This window comes from Aplidium turbinatum, chromosome 6 (assembly GCF_918807975.1).
Source record: "Aplidium turbinatum chromosome 6, kaAplTurb1.1, whole genome shotgun sequence".
Taxonomy (NCBI): Eukaryota; Metazoa; Chordata; class Ascidiacea; order Aplousobranchia; family Polyclinidae; genus Aplidium; species Aplidium turbinatum.
This window is the reverse complement of record NC_137477.1, coordinates 17,067,397-17,083,073: the sequence shown is the minus strand read 5'-3', so window position 1 is coordinate 17,083,073 and position 15,677 is coordinate 17,067,397. Positions and strand designations below refer to the sequence as shown.

The 15,677-nt window shown below is 38.4% G+C and overlaps 1 pseudogene across 2 annotated transcripts; it reads left to right on the top strand.

Moving 5' to 3' along the window:
* Positions 1–555: 555 nt before the first annotated feature.
* On the top strand, positions 556–2,823 carry LOC145771821 (serine/arginine-rich splicing factor 4 pseudogene; annotated as a pseudogene). Of its 2 annotated transcripts, none has more exons than XR_014289259.1 (2): positions 556–709; positions 2,249–2,823. The product of XR_014289259.1 is annotated as a serine/arginine-rich splicing factor 4 pseudogene, transcript variant X2 (transcript). The 2 variants fall into 2 exon arrangements; XR_014289258.1 differs by having other exon boundaries at positions 556–1,717.
* Positions 2,824–15,677: the final 12,854 nt, after the last annotated feature.

The following is a 15,677-nucleotide window of genomic DNA, read 5'->3' as shown; positions in this document are numbered from 1 at the left end:
TGAGAAGATACTTAAAGGTTAGAAAGTAGACATAAACATGACTTTCTTACCTTCTCTTCCATTTACTGTAATTTTAACTGCTAATCGTAAAATCTGGATAGTGGATATTACAACACAAATAAGTAAGACATATATACCATTAGTAAGTAAAACATAGTGCCAGTATAAATAAACTTGCTCTAGTACCCCCAAAACTTCTCGCGTCTACTCCAGTTTGAAAACCCCTGTCTTAGTGGATATATATGTTTAGAAGTTAAGAAATTATTATGAGGCCATCATAAATTGTAATGTACGGTATATATGTATTTTATAGAACTTTTAAGTTTCTCTTGGGAATAATTTATTGGAAGTGGCTATTTTTCCACAATTAGGTGTTGCCAGAGTTAGGAGACTAAAAAAAAATTCCAAAATACAAGTTTTTGTTTTCAACAGCTTTAAACTTTTCTCAATTAGGGCAGAATTCCTTATCTGGCAACACTGTTGAGGCTATTGTTACACTATATAGGGTAAATATAGCCACAGCCTAATTTATTTATACTCCAGTTCAGAATTATAACAAACCACTTGAGTTCAAGAAAATATTTGTTGATAATTTTTAGATTACTAGTGTGTTTGGTTAACAGTAGTTACTGTGAAAAATTCTCTTGGGCAAGATTTTCTCAACTGCTGCTGTCGAATCTAACTTGAAGATATCCATTAATTTTCAAAGGTAATAGTCTAATGATGTCTAGACCTCGTGTGTATGTTGGGCGCCTTAGTCACCGGGCTCGTGAATATGATGTAGAAAGGTTTTTTCGGGGATATGGAAAAATATATGACATTATGCTAAAAAATGGATTTGGTTTTGTTGAGTTCGAGGATTACCGAGATGCAGAAGATGCTATTCATGAACTGAATGGTCGCGACTTATGTGGAGAGCGAGTACTTCTTGAGATGGCCAGAGGCACGCCTAGAGGAGCTGGTGGGGCTTTTGTTTCTGGTTATGTTCCGCCTGCGCCTCCTCGATCTTCTCGTTCAAGTCGTAGCAGTGGGATTGGAGGATATTTTGGTCGACCAAGTGATGATGGTTATCGCATCATAGTAGAAAATCTGTCAAGTCGAATTGGTTGGCAAGACCTTAAAGAAATGGTTCGTCCTTATGGTGAAGTCATATATGCCGATGCACATCACTACAGAAAAAATGAAGGTGTTGTTGAATTGGCAAATCGTGATGAAGTCAAGCGAGCAGTGCAAAAACTGGACGGAAAAGAAGTTAACGGAAGAAGAATTAATGTAACAGCTGATCTTCCTAAAGAAAGCAGATCGAAATCTCTTTCACCTAGAGCTAGTAAATCATACTCACGAAGCAGAAGTAACAGTAGAGATCGTGGAAATCGTTACAATAGAGGTTCCCCAGATCGTCATAGATCTAGAAGTCCTGTATACAAGAAATCTACTCGTTCCGGGTCTAGAGACAACCGGCATAGAAAAGTTTCCAGAGAGCATTCCAATGAAAATGGTAGAGGAAGTCGATCACCTTCAGCCAACAGTGGAAGCTACAGAAGCCGCAGTCGCACTGGATCTCCAGATCGTTCGCCATGAAGTTTAAAATAGAAAACTTTTCCTGGATTTTTCAACCTTGCACTGATGTCACACATGTGCTTGACTGCCATTTTTGTAGATCATAATTCATGTTGATCGCAACATTACTATTCTACTACAAGCTTAACTTTTCCGGGTAATTATGACTTTGTTATCCGTTATGTTTACTCTGCAGCCACATATGTTGTACCTGAAACACAATGTATGCATTCTTAAAATCCCGCTAAAACTTTTTTTAAATATGCTGCTGCATGCAAGAAAGTTGTCCAGCTAAGCATAAAGGTCCAGCAACAGTTGTTTGTGCTTTTGTGAATTTGTTCAACCAAACATGATAAGTATTGTTTAATTGCTTGAACAGTTGAGCTGCTTCTATAGCAGTTGAGCTGCGACTAGATATATGCATTGAAATTTGTATTTTGGACACACTGTCTTTGGCAGTGACAACTCGTTGTTCATAATATTTAACACAGGCCGTATTTAAATGAGAGATTTAGAGATTTTTGCATTGAGTGTTGTAAAACTGGATTGGGATGTATATATAGTAGCCTAGTATATATTTTTTTTCTGTATCTCAAATTTGTGAGCAATTATTTCAAGTATTTGATACTACTACTTTTGGCATAAAATGACTTAATGTCTAAACTATATTGTCATTTTATAATATTAGACTCAACCGCTCAACTTGACCACAATGCAAACTTCGCAATCAATCAAAACAAACAACCAATCCATCGATCCCGGCTTGTCAATCAAATGAAACCTCAGCAACCATTCAAAACTAGCCACCAATCTCTCCATAACCAAGCAACTGTTTCTTGATGGCATTGATAGAACCACTTCCACCACCTCCAACCATAGATTGTTAGAATAAAGAGATGGATTTATTGCAATTTTTTTTAATATTTTGGAACTTGCATTATTCAAATGCATGACCAAAATAATTTCTATTGAAAAACTAAGCCTGGGTTTGTTTATCGTGCAAGTGTAATAACAGTTTAATTAGTACAGTATTTCGATTTTGGCAAGTCCTCTGTCCAAGAGACATCATCTACATAAAATCAGACTACAGTGTAATTGACTTTTTTACAGGGACATTTGGGTCTATCCACTGCTTTTGGTAAGTTGATGTTTTACCCACGATTTGCATAATTGCAACAACTACAGTACTCTACAGTAATATTGACTAACTCGAGCTTGCTTTTAAGTTTTGTGCAAACCCTGGTTTACATAAGAGAATCTCAATACAGTGGGTTTTCAAATTGTTGCGGTTTGGTGAAAGCCTATTGGGGATTTTTTGACCGGTACTCCAATGTAGTGGCGTACGCAGAGAATTTTCATTGGGTGGTTTTGAAAAAAAATGCGTAAGACCAATTTAAACGTAACCGACATTTACTTCACGGCAGAGACGAAACGAGGCGAGGCCAAACGTAGTTTTGTAACTGCTGATAATGATGGCTACCAGATTGTTCAGTAAACGTTATTGTTACGTAAAATTTGTTGGTTAAGTGGCAATCCATTGTCCACTCAGAATGTGGCCTGCCTTTCCTGTGGAATACGAAAACGTTTTTTATTTAAGTTACGTTAGATTGCATCTCGTTGCAAAATACCATTTTAAATACTCGTTGTAATGCTTTGCGACAGAAAAAAGGGTATGTCAACGATGATAAAGTCTCTGCAAGCCCTGTGATTAATTAAATTATTCATCAAACGGAATTTTGAAATACGTTGCATCCTTGAAACACCCCTCAGTGAAAGCAGACAGTATATTGTAAAATAAACTCTTTACGTCATCTCACGCATTTTTACTGTTCACCCTTAACTTTTGCTGCGAGTCTGTCTTCCGAGTTTGCTCTCCTGACGTGAACGAATCGAGTTCGAAGATGCAGTAGAAGTGACATAATTCGTCTCAAGGGAGCAGGAAAAGAAGGCGGTTGAACAAACCATTCAAACAGGTAATGCGAACGACTCGCATGCCGCACATTCTTCAAATACAAAGATCACTTGGGTTTGTTTTTTTTTCTTGCGCATCATTGTAAAGTTAACACAGTAACCTTATGCAGAAGCTGTGCATGGTTGCCCAACTTTCACTTCTCGTAGACTTTACGGTGCGCGCAATTACTACTTTGTCTTAAACTAACACAGGAAGCACTTTGTGACGTCAAAATGACCTTGAAAGCAAATGATATATTCATCGTTTATACTGCCATTTCAACGTCCTCATAGAAAACACCTCTATATTGTCACCTTACGTATCATTCAAAATGGGAGCCGCTAAGTCCTGCGCGATGTGGCTACAGCGCGTCTTTTCTAACAGAAAAAAATCTCACCACCGCAGCACATAAGGCTGTTGTTTTTAATAAAGGGACGTTGCAAATCGGCACTCGGAAATACCAAGCACTTCGTCTGGAAAAATGGCCTCCATAGTTGACTTTCTTATGTGACGACGTTTCGTGCGATGGCACCAAAACATTTATTCTCGGAATAGTGTTGGTGTCGGTATCAACGTGGCTTGACTTACGCATTATTTTCATGAAAAACCAGTCATTTTTTTTCAGTTTATATTGAAAAATAGTTGATAGTGAGAATGCGACTGAAAACAATCAAGCGCCTCCGCCAAATTGGTAACAAAGGAGAGCAACTACTCGAACATAAATGTTGCAACGCTACCTGGCACGCTGCTTCCCTCTGACAGTAGCCAAGTATACTCCACCAAAATGTTTGGTCTGAGTTTATCATGTAACCGATGCTGATTCAGTAGATTATATCTTGTAAAGAACGTCTGTTTTAATGAAGTTAAACGTTTTCTACCACCTTTGTAGTCCAAAGTTAAGTTTAGGCCAAATGAAGATGTCCAGATGTGATAAAAACATAGCTGCTGTTTCCTCCTTTGGTTGGTTTAAATCTAGATGCTGGGACTAATAAAGCCTCTGATAGGTTATTCGTAGTTTTGGCTACCGGTAGCACATTCATGTGATTTTGTTCTTAAACGTTGTTGGGGGTCAAATTTTACCCTCACTGTTACATAAGTACTTAAATAGCTAGATTTAACACAGAAGCCGCTTCGACCACTGAACCACATTTTCTTCGCCGACAACTAAATCGTGAAATACTGGCAAGTTTTGTTATTTCCGTAAAGAAAAGAGTGGGGTCAAATTGACCCCAAACAACGTTTATGTATCAAAAATTTGTGTAGTCCATTTTTAGTCACGCAATAAGACAGTAGGCTGTTAGGAAGTATAAAGGACAATGCTGAACCCCTCACCAACGAAACTAAGGAACTGATGACTTCAAAGTGCAAATATTTAGCAACCTTTCATTGAAGGATCAAATTAGACCCCAATTACGGTTTTAAGGTTTTTTTTTAACTTGTAAAAAAAAATTCACAGTAACGTCAAATCAAAAGATATGTCTTATTTTGGTTGATACAGTTAAGGTACCGGTAGTTTTTATTTTTGACCATCACAACAAAAAAAAACAATATATGACAAACATAGCAGAAGTTTAGAAAAAGGTAAAAGCGACAAAACGCGGACGTTATAACGTGCATAATACCAAAGCAGGACAATCAGTTTAAAATATGGCACGGTCGCAACGCCTCATACACCGGTCAATAATTGATTGATTGAATCTTTATCATCGGACTGGGAAAGCTTTTTGGGAGCTTAATCCTGGCAGTTTCGCATACTTGGAGATTGAAGAGGCTTTGAATCACTGATGAAAGCCCGGTTGCAAGTTTCAAAAGGGTACCATTAAAAAATCCCCTTCGAACTTTGTTTGGTAATTATGGAAGAAAAAAGAGCATATCAGTAGTGGGATTCAAACCCACTTCAAGGCAATGACTACCACCGCCCTAACCCTCCGCGCCAAGTCAGCCAGTGGCAAACCGATCAGTTAATTTAGGTATTATTTGCCTTTTTCCTTTGTTGCTCAAAGGAGATTTTTTAATGGTACAGTAGAATTCGCCTATAACGGCTTCGTTTATAACGTCAATTCGCCTATTACATCACATTTCGCTCGGTCCCGGCAGAATTCCTATCTTTTACGTTCATTGTAGTTCGGCTACAACAGCATCGCCTATAACGTCAATTCGCATGTAACAGCACCCTTTATTGGTCCCCAGACGTTTTTTGTTCGTTTATAACGTCACTTTAAGCCATCACCTTCACCACGAACGGTCAGTCTTTTAATCCAGTTAGCGCTGTTGCTTGCAAAATGTCTTCCCTTTATTTTGCTAAGTCGTTCTCAGCAGGGACTTTAACTGAATTAACTTTTTTCCCGCGTGGATTATACACCTCTTTCTTTAATCAAAAGACAGTTGTGGAATAGTTTGCGGTAGTTCGTCTATAACGTCAATTCGGCTATAACGTCAGTTTTTGCAAATTCCCCAGAGGTGCCGTTATAGGCGAATTCTACTGTACCTTTTAGAATGTTGCGGCCCGGTCACCGAGATTGACGGAGTGATGTTTCCGATTGTTGAAGTCTTGGGGATTATTCCATTGCCGGGGAATTATTCCATCCATTAGATGGAAAGCATCCTTAACATTCGTTGCTCAAGCGCACACCCCGAGAGTCGAACCAACGCCGCTTGATCTTGAAGCTTCTTCGTTTCAGAAGTGACGCACTAACCAACTGAGCTATCGGGACGGACTATTTTGTCAAAAGTTGCTGTTCAAAATTTTAAGAATCTAAAAAGTTATCGTATTCTTTGGGGTCATACTATAGTTGACTCCAATAGCCGTTTGAGGGTTAAACACCTGACGCGTTTCTGGTTTAATACCGAGATTGACAAACAAAGTTTTCAATTGTCGAAGTTTGTTTGAATTCCATTCACAAGGTAACGCTCAGCGCAAAGCAATACTGAACGATGTCGATCCAGTGGGTAGTCACTTTAACAAGAAAAATTTCTGCCACTGCAATTGATTAAAATGCACCGCCATCTAATCCTAAGCTACGTTTTCTATGACGTGAAAAAGAGCGAAAAGAAGATGATACAAAGCAAATCAAGTGATGGATTTTCTGTCAGCTGGTTGGCTTAGGGGTTAGGGCTAGAAAGTAGTTATTTCTTTGATGCGGCTTCGATTCCCACCACTGCTATTGCTCTTTTTTCTTCTGTAATTACCAAATAAAGTTCAAAACAAGCATTAACTCTCTGGCTGAGTGCTAGAAAGGTCACAATTGGACGATAGCCTCTTATAACATGTTCTGATTGGTTGGCGGTTGCATTGTAGTCATTCGCAGTGGCAGAATTTCTACTTGTTAAAGTGGCTACCGATCCAGTGCAGCTAATAGCCTACCGTACATAAAAGTGCTTGGAGAAGCTCTGTCCTTTACCACCCTTGAGTGTTCTCTTGGTTTAGATGCTTGGGCAGTTGTCGAGCAGCCACTGAATTAGTTCGTCAATAGTCACCCAGCTCGCACTGGTTTGGTTTTGAATCTTTATCTTCAGACTCACCATAGGTTGTTCCTGGTAGTTGCGCACCTACTTGTAGACGTAGAGGCTTTTGACGCACGGCCGAGTCGATAACATGAAGCCTACTTTTACCGTCATCCCACAAATGCTGAGGGCATCACATCCAGCATAACTATTGTTGTGGTTAAACAAAAGTTTTAACAACTTTGCTACAATGGTGCAACTCTAGTTCAACACAGAAGATGTAAACACAGTTTTTTCTCATGTAAAGGTGAGTCCCATACTTGAATCCAAGCATCGGGGGATGAGAAGATATAAGTTCTCATTACACTAAGCCTTCGGCACTAACGAGAGTAGGGTGGCCAGTTCCTTTCTCTCGGCCGCCTTTACTTCAGCAACTACACCCACCCAATTTATTACACCCTGGGTAGAGGTGAGCGGTGTTTTGTCAACAACCAGCATAAGCGGAGAGTCGAACCAGAATTACGTGATTGGAAAGCGAGCGCCTTACCCGCTGCGCCATCCCACCGCCTCGTAGCCTAATCCATGTCTCGTGTAGCCTACGGTAATTCCATGTGGATGTGCAACATGCGTGCAGTGCATAGCATATCTGAAGCAAATAAATAGTGGGTTTACATTTGAGGTTGGTAAGGGGTTTACATTGCGGTGCTAGGAAGTTTGCAGAAATATAGAATGGTCCTATCAATATCCGCTGGCAGTGCTAAAAAGCTGACTCCCGACAGAGTCAAAAGAGGAGTCTTAGGAGTAAAAAGCTAAGTAGGCTACAAATTGTTGTTTATATGAAATTATTTCTTGTTTGTTTATTTTAAGAGAAAGGCTGAACCCTAGCAGAGTTTCTCGCCCAGAGAAACAACAGCATGTTGTTTCTCTGGGTGCTTTTGAAAATTAGGTGCTTTTGAAATTGTGGATTTGTGTCAAGTCGCATCACAAATATCATGCAGGCTACATCATAAGTCATTTCGCTTACGAGTGTTTATAAACATGACTCATAAATTACATCCACAAAAAATACAGCATTTATATCAACAAAGCTAAGTTCAAAGCTCACTTTTTATTGAAGGTTGTGTCAATCAATTTGAAAATACATTTTTAGTCCGCCAGCGTCGAAACAATGCAACAGCGAATTGAGGAACATGCGTAAACAAAAGAAATGTGAAATAACCCACAGTCAGCAAATCTACATAAATTTAACGTTTACAAATGTTGAATCAATGTAAAAAGATTGGATTGCTGACTAGGTCCTTATTGTTTGAAGCACAAAAAATACGCATAAAGGCGACAACATCAGCAAGGCAGCGATTATGTTTCTGGCCAAAAAAAAAATTAACTTTTGACTTCAAAGGTAAAAATGATTATAACGAAGCTTCAAAGTTTGTCGTAAAAAATATTGCAGAGATACAATAAACATAATCATTTTGTGCCAGATTGTGAGAAGACTTCCTAGATTCTTTCCAAACATTTGCGTGATTGCAAATTATTTTCTATAACTTTATATTGCCAAAAAATGGCTTCTTTGTTGAAACAACGTGGCTACAATTCTATAAAAAAATTTTAGGCCTACTACATTGAAGTAATAAAATGTTTTTTTGTGATTTTGCTGATGACGTTTTACAACATCCGAGAAGTAAAAAATAATACTGATGAATTATTTTACAAAACCGTGGTTTGCAAGCGCTATACAAAATATTTTTGGTGGAAAATTTACTGTTAGACCTAAAACGTTTGTAAAAGAAAATTGTCGGTTTACGTATTTATAATGTTTATTGCGCTGTTAGCGAATTATAAACTGCCTGTATTGTCTACCTTTGTGGTTGCTGGCCAGCTTTGAGCAGCATGCAAACTACGCGTTTATGGTATTTGCATCGTGTTATGATTCTCGAAAATTTCCCACAAGGTCTTTATTTTTATCGTGATATTTTTGTGCCTTTTCTGTCCTAAACTTGAAGTCATTGTGAATCACAATCCACATCGGTTTTTAGACTCAGTCTTCATTGAAAATCTTTTGTGTGGTGCATCATTTCAAGTAGTGTCTTCCCCTAAGCTGTTACACAAACCGCCCAGAACCAGGTTGATTATATATCTTGCAGCCGTTGAGAGCCCGTTATTGTATGTGTGGAATTATTAGATATCTGACTAAATTCATGCCAAAGTCGAGCAAATTCTGCTTTCGAGATCCTTGCCGTTATTTACGGTATTTTTTGTTGACAACTTTAGGCAGCATTTTTCCAAGATAAATGAAGACATCGGTATTGTTCGTCACTTAGATTTAGTTTTCTCAGCATTGTTTATTCATTCTTTGATCCACTAGTTTGTCCCACTTTTGGTATAATCGGATCGTTTATAAATGGCGGGTCTTCACAATAGCCGGCCTCTTATACATTGGCGCAACGTATTCAAATGTTGAATCAATGATCAAGAAAGCCTGATTCGTTGTTTGTGTGATGTGATGCCTAGCTTTATGCCTCGTCTACATTAGAAACCGATATCAACGAGTAGAATATTGTGGTACACTTTCTACTAACATTAATAAAGTTTCATTAGGAGTTCCACAGGGGTCAATTCTTGGACCTTTACCATTCTTAATTTACGTGAATGACTTTTCACAATGCCTTCAACAGGGCACAGCCATTATGTTCGCTGATGACACGACTATAACCTACTATATAAAAATGAAAGCATATCTAATTTATATCGCGTTGCAAACACTGAAATGAAAAATGTTGCCCAATGGCTATCAACTAATTGATTATCGCTAAATGTTTCTAAAACAAAGCACATATTATTTTCAACCCAAGAACCAAACCTCCTTCTTTAAATTTAATCTTAAACTTTCAAAGCAATGCCATAAAAAGTAATTTCAATTAAATTGTTAGGAATCATTGTAAATGAGCATTTATCGTAGAAACCTCACATGGAATTCTTGCTAAAAAAGATAAGATCATGCCTTTGTGTAACAAAAAAGATTAAGCCATATCTAGACAAACATGCGCTTCTAGCCATTTACCATTCTTTGATTAAAAGTCAAATATTGTAGTATATCTCTACTTGGTGCCATGGGAATAAAAGCAGTTCACAAAAGCTGCAAAGAACGTGCAAATAATTTTCTTCGAATTGTATACAACGTTGATTGTAAAACATGCAGAAAAAAGCACACTAGAACAAAACAAACTTTTAACAATCTCTCAACTCTACACCACAGAAATATCAATTTTTATATTCAAGTATGTCAAAAAGTTGCTTCCATCAACTTTTCACAACTTCTTTATGTGTAAAAATTTAAACAGTCAAACAACGAGAAGCAGCTCCTCATTAATTCCAATCTACTGTAGTAGACATAACGTTTCCCAACAATCGATAAGGTATATTAGATCAGTCATGTGGAACAAAATCCCACCCTCCATCAGAAACAAAAGCATGTCTCTAAAAAACTTCAAGAAAAATATTGAAAATCTTAATCTATCTCCAAGCTAGCTTATTTCAACACACACACCTAGAAAATTTAATTCTATTTATTGTTACGGTAACACACTATTTATTAATAATATAATGACTTTCAAAACATAGGCTAATGAAAAATATGCAGATCTACTGGCTTGCTGGTTCTTGTATTCCTTTGCAAGAATCGTTTCATCCAAGCATGACAAATTGCCACAACACGCACGAAGCTGATGTCACTTACCCAATCAATCACTGCTTTCATTCGACGATTGGCGGATCACCATGTCATTGTTTCGTTGTCATCATGCTGCCTATCACTTGCGTACATAAATTACCTGGTTAATTTTTCATAGATTGAATTTTCTTTTTCTCTTTCTTTTTAAAAACACTTAACACTTAGAAGGTTGGGCTCCTTGGAGTCTTGCTCAGTTTGGGGGGGGAGGCTGTCGATTTTTCTTATGCTTTAGGAGTGATATCTCTGTTATTTTTTAAGGCACGGTTTCAAAATTTGGGATTCATTTTGTAAAATTATTCACAATGAGCATATCCGAAAATTAAAACTATGTGAATTTTAGAACTGCTCATATACGTTGAAATGTTGAGGTGACTTATGACTTTTAGATTATTTTGCGATTAAAGCAATTGTAGCGTGAATTTACACATTATTTTTTGGTAGAGTAATGAAGAACATGCATTGCAATGTTGTGATTATTTTTTTTTTACATAATCTCAATTTGAATCTATATTTTTCATGCAAAATAATAACTTTTCCCACGCTCAAACATAAGGTCGCTGCTTGACTAAAAGAACAATGCTTCATCAATTACATGCAGTAATGAGATTTCTGAACGCGTGTCACACCAATTTGGATTACGAACTTGTGACCTCGGTTCTTAGAACAGCAACTTCAACGCTTTATTAACAAATGTAGACCAGATGAAGAAGCAGGGTGGCGTTTATCAAATACTATTATGTAATCCACGAAACGAATGGAAGATCATGCGACAAAAAACGCGGTTTAAATGCAATGTATTGTAGTTGCAACAGCGTCTCTCAATGTAAGTTCAATGTGAACTCGGCTAAATACAAGGCTAGTACTAGAAGTAAGATTACCCGATAAAGTCGATGATGCTCTAAACAGAAGTCAGAAAGAAATTCAAAATAAAACAGTTACGGTTCATTAATTAACAGAACGTCACAACGCTTTCTCTGTAAATGTAATGCCTCAGGCAAAACTGGTTATTTTCTTGTGGTTTCAATAAGCTCTCTAAGATTCAATCTTGACATAGCAAGCTTGACGTACTCGTATGGAATGTGCAGGGCATAAAGGCTTTTCACAGCCCTGACATTGGCCACGGTTTTTTGGTAGTTTATTTTTTCTGGCTTTGGCACCTTCTCCTTAATAGCGTGTTTGCATACGTCGCATTTACGTCGTGTCGTTTGCCGCTTGGAGTTGATACAGGGGTTGTTGAAGGTTGTTTCCGTATTACTGCTTCAATCTTATGTATGGTGTGATAGTTCATGCCCTGGAGAGATCGCGACTTTATCAATGGCTTCACGAGCTCCATGGCCAGTTACCAACCGAAGTCGAAGGATTTTCGCTTGCGTGGATCAGTCCCTTCATTTAGTGCTAAAACTGTAGATGCGTTGACGCGGCAAGTATCCAAAAAATAAGTAAACGTAGTAGTTGTCCACCGTGGGGACTTCGCTTTGCAAGTGAATGAACCCATCCTTTGGTCGATGATATCGGTGCCACCCCTTGTGAAGTCGTAAAGCTTATACAGGCCTGGCTTCTTTTTGCCGTCATCCTTGGTAATCCTCAATATAGGTTGCATGGTCGTCAACATCAACACATTCCGCATGCCAGAACTCTTCGATTTTACTACATAAGAATGTAGGCTGAGATCAGCCTCACATGTCTGCCAATACATTTTGTACGAAAATTCCTCCCTACCACTCACTTGCTTCACTTCCAGGGGTATTCCTCTACGTATAGCGTTGAGAGTTCCCACTGACGTTATATCCCTGTCAAGTAACCACTGCGCGAGTGGTATAGAGGTGTACAAGCGGCCATACGAAATATTCCGACCTTGAAGGTCACCGTATTGTTCCAGGCTCATCACCATTCCTTTTACCACTTCTTCTGTTCCACGAACGTAAAAATGAAATGGCCTTTCCTTCGGTTTACCTGAATACACCGATGCCGTAAATGTGTATGGGAATCTGCTGGCGTTTATCGACTTGAACAGAAGGCCATATTTCGCAGGCTTGTTTGGATTATATTGCTTGAAGGCAATTTGTGTCCTCATGGGGTATAGCGTTTCGTCCAACTACAAGTAGTCACCTGGAATGACATGTTTGCCGCAGTTTTCGTTAAACATTTCGAAAACGACTCAAAATGCGGCAAACCGGTCATAGCCTACTTCCAACGTTGCGATGTAGTATTTTGGTCGTCGAACGAAATATTCGAAAATAAAAATTTAAAACGGTTCTTGCTCATTGTTGCACTAAACACGGTGTTCACGAAATTATGGCCAAGTTGTTATCAGAAAGAAAGAACACACCGGATGCCCTTGCAGTTGATTGAACAATACATCCGTGGAATGACCAGTCTGTCCTAAAAGCCCCCGAAGATACCTCAATCCAACAAAGGCCAGCATCTCCTCATTATTGGTTGGGCCAAAATAGCAGTACCTGCTGTCATCGAAAATTCTCTCTGGCAATTGAGAAATGAGTGTGGCAATTTTTCTATTTGTTTCTTGAACAATAATGTTCAAAATGTTTAAAGAAAAACATAGTTCCTATGCTTGCCGAGGGGTCTTGGCTTCTTTGGCTTCTCCTCTAACACCAGTCGGGCCAGATATAATGTTAGCTCGGCCCCTTCTCCCATTGTGCACCGGCCTCGCATTAGACCAAGTAATGCTGACGCCATCGTCTTGTCTGTTCTTTGGCTTTTCTACAAAAGTTGTATAAGACTTTAGTGTGTCGGGAAACTTAACATCATCGTAGTTCACTAGTCTTTTCGATGTTATAATCCGTCGTGATGGTGCAAACTCCGGTTGAACATCGCCCATACAAGGTAACTGGTCGTCAATCTCGATCGGAATCGCTGTTGCGGAAGTTGACGGAGAAGAATCTGCTTCTTCATCTGAATCGGAGTGCCATAAATCCTCCAAATCATCCGCCTGGCTTTCGTCGTCAGAATCAAGCAAAACATGTTGCAGTATTTCTTCAGCACTGAATCCTTGCCATGTTTTATTTAAAAGTAAAAACGAAGTAATATGTTTTTATAATGGCGTTGAAATACTAAAGAAAATGTATAATGAAACAAATTGTTAGTCACATACAAACTAGTTAGAAAAAACCTGTTACACATAATTATAAAAGTCAAGAATAAACCAAAACGTTGCAATATAATAAATTGTCAGACTGTTGTCAAAAATTGTGAAGTTTTGCAATCAGAGGGCACTTTACATATTTACTGATGATGAAACTATATGAATATTATGGTTATCTAAGGTGATTTAGATTAGCTTCTTGAGCAATGCTTTCACGTTTGTGATAAACAACACGTAGATGGGAAATCCAACAGGCCTTTGCACAATTTCGTCGTTAAGCGACGTAGATTCGACGAAAACGGCATAATAATTAGTAGGCCTTCCTGGTATCAATATTGGCTGTTTTTGCAATGTTACGTTATGACCATGAACGCCGCGTGGCTTGAAAAACAACATTATAACGCTGCATGAAACCATGTGCATGAAACTGATAACACAAGGGAACACAATTTTTGTTGACTTCGAGATAACAATTGTTTTTGACTAACTTTTGGGCGCTGAATCCAAAAATGACATCAGTTTTTCTCTATCACGTCAAGTTTTTGAGCTAGGCACCAACCACTTTGTCTCATAACCCACAAAAGTACAACATTTAAGACATCTGCGTTTATTGTATAAAACGTTTTAAGAACTACAAGCAACCGAAAGTAACTTCATGGTTTTCAAATAAACATTTATACAGCAATATTTTGTTCCTTAAAACGGATATTGCTTCTGCAGGACAAATAAAGTGCGAGTTGCAAAAATTTACGCTTGTAGCTTTTCCTGACACGTTCAAGCTACGTGCAGTCTCGCTTAACACTCAAGCAATAGTCAGCGAGCATATGTAGGCTAAGTCTCATCGTCCCTGATATCTTTCCTCCCTCACCTTCAGATTTTGGTGGAATCTTTCTCCTTGCTCATCGCTGACCGCACCAAGGTTTTCCGGGAAATTAGCAAGAAGGCTATGCAAAAAATGCATCTGGATGCTTATGTTGCAGCCAAGTTATTTGTAGCTTTCCAATAGCTTCTGAACAATTTCGATGTAATTCTCTGCCCGTGTAGGGCGTAGGCTATTCCCAAGAAATTCCTTGACAAAGTTTTTAAATGATAACCACGCATTTTCTTCCAATTCTGACATTGAACCACTGAAACGTTCATCTTTGATGAGTTGCCGAATTTGTGGACAATCAAAAACTTCAGCCTTAATTTTTTGAATTGACAGGCCAGGAAAAGCCAAAATGAGGTACGGTAATTGAAACAGTGCTTTTAGTTGACAATGCTTTAACGAATTGCTTTATTAGGCCGAGTTTTATATGCAGAGGTGGGAAAATAGTTTTCTCTCTGTCAACAAGTGGCTCATGTAGAATATTGGGATCACCAGGTTTGAGGTCAGATCTCGGTCACAAAGCTACTGTCACTTCAAAAGTACGATAAAAACACACTTTCTTTCGATCGAAAGTATAATACCTTCGCTCCTTTTCCAAGTAAATTTTTCTCATCTAGTCTGGATGCTAAGAGTTCCGAAGCTTTTTTTCCTAGTCCCATATCTCGTGCCAAATCATTCAACTCATGTTGATGGAATACTACTCCATGTTCTGAATCATCTTCAATTGCAACATCTTCATCATTAGGCCTACCATCACTAAAACATTCATCATGATCCAAATCTTCGAGTGTAGGTGTTTGAACGAAAACTGGAACTGGGATTTCAGCTGAATGAGGCACTGGACATATAGCTGATGGAAGACTTGGATACTCAACTTTACCTTTGTTTTTCTTTTTATACCCTGAAGTTTGCACCAAGCAAAAGTAACGGTTTGTGTAATGATCTTTAGGCTCTCGCCAAACCATGGGTATACCGAATGCCAATTTGTCACGTGTTTCCTTGGTCTAAATCCGCAAACTCT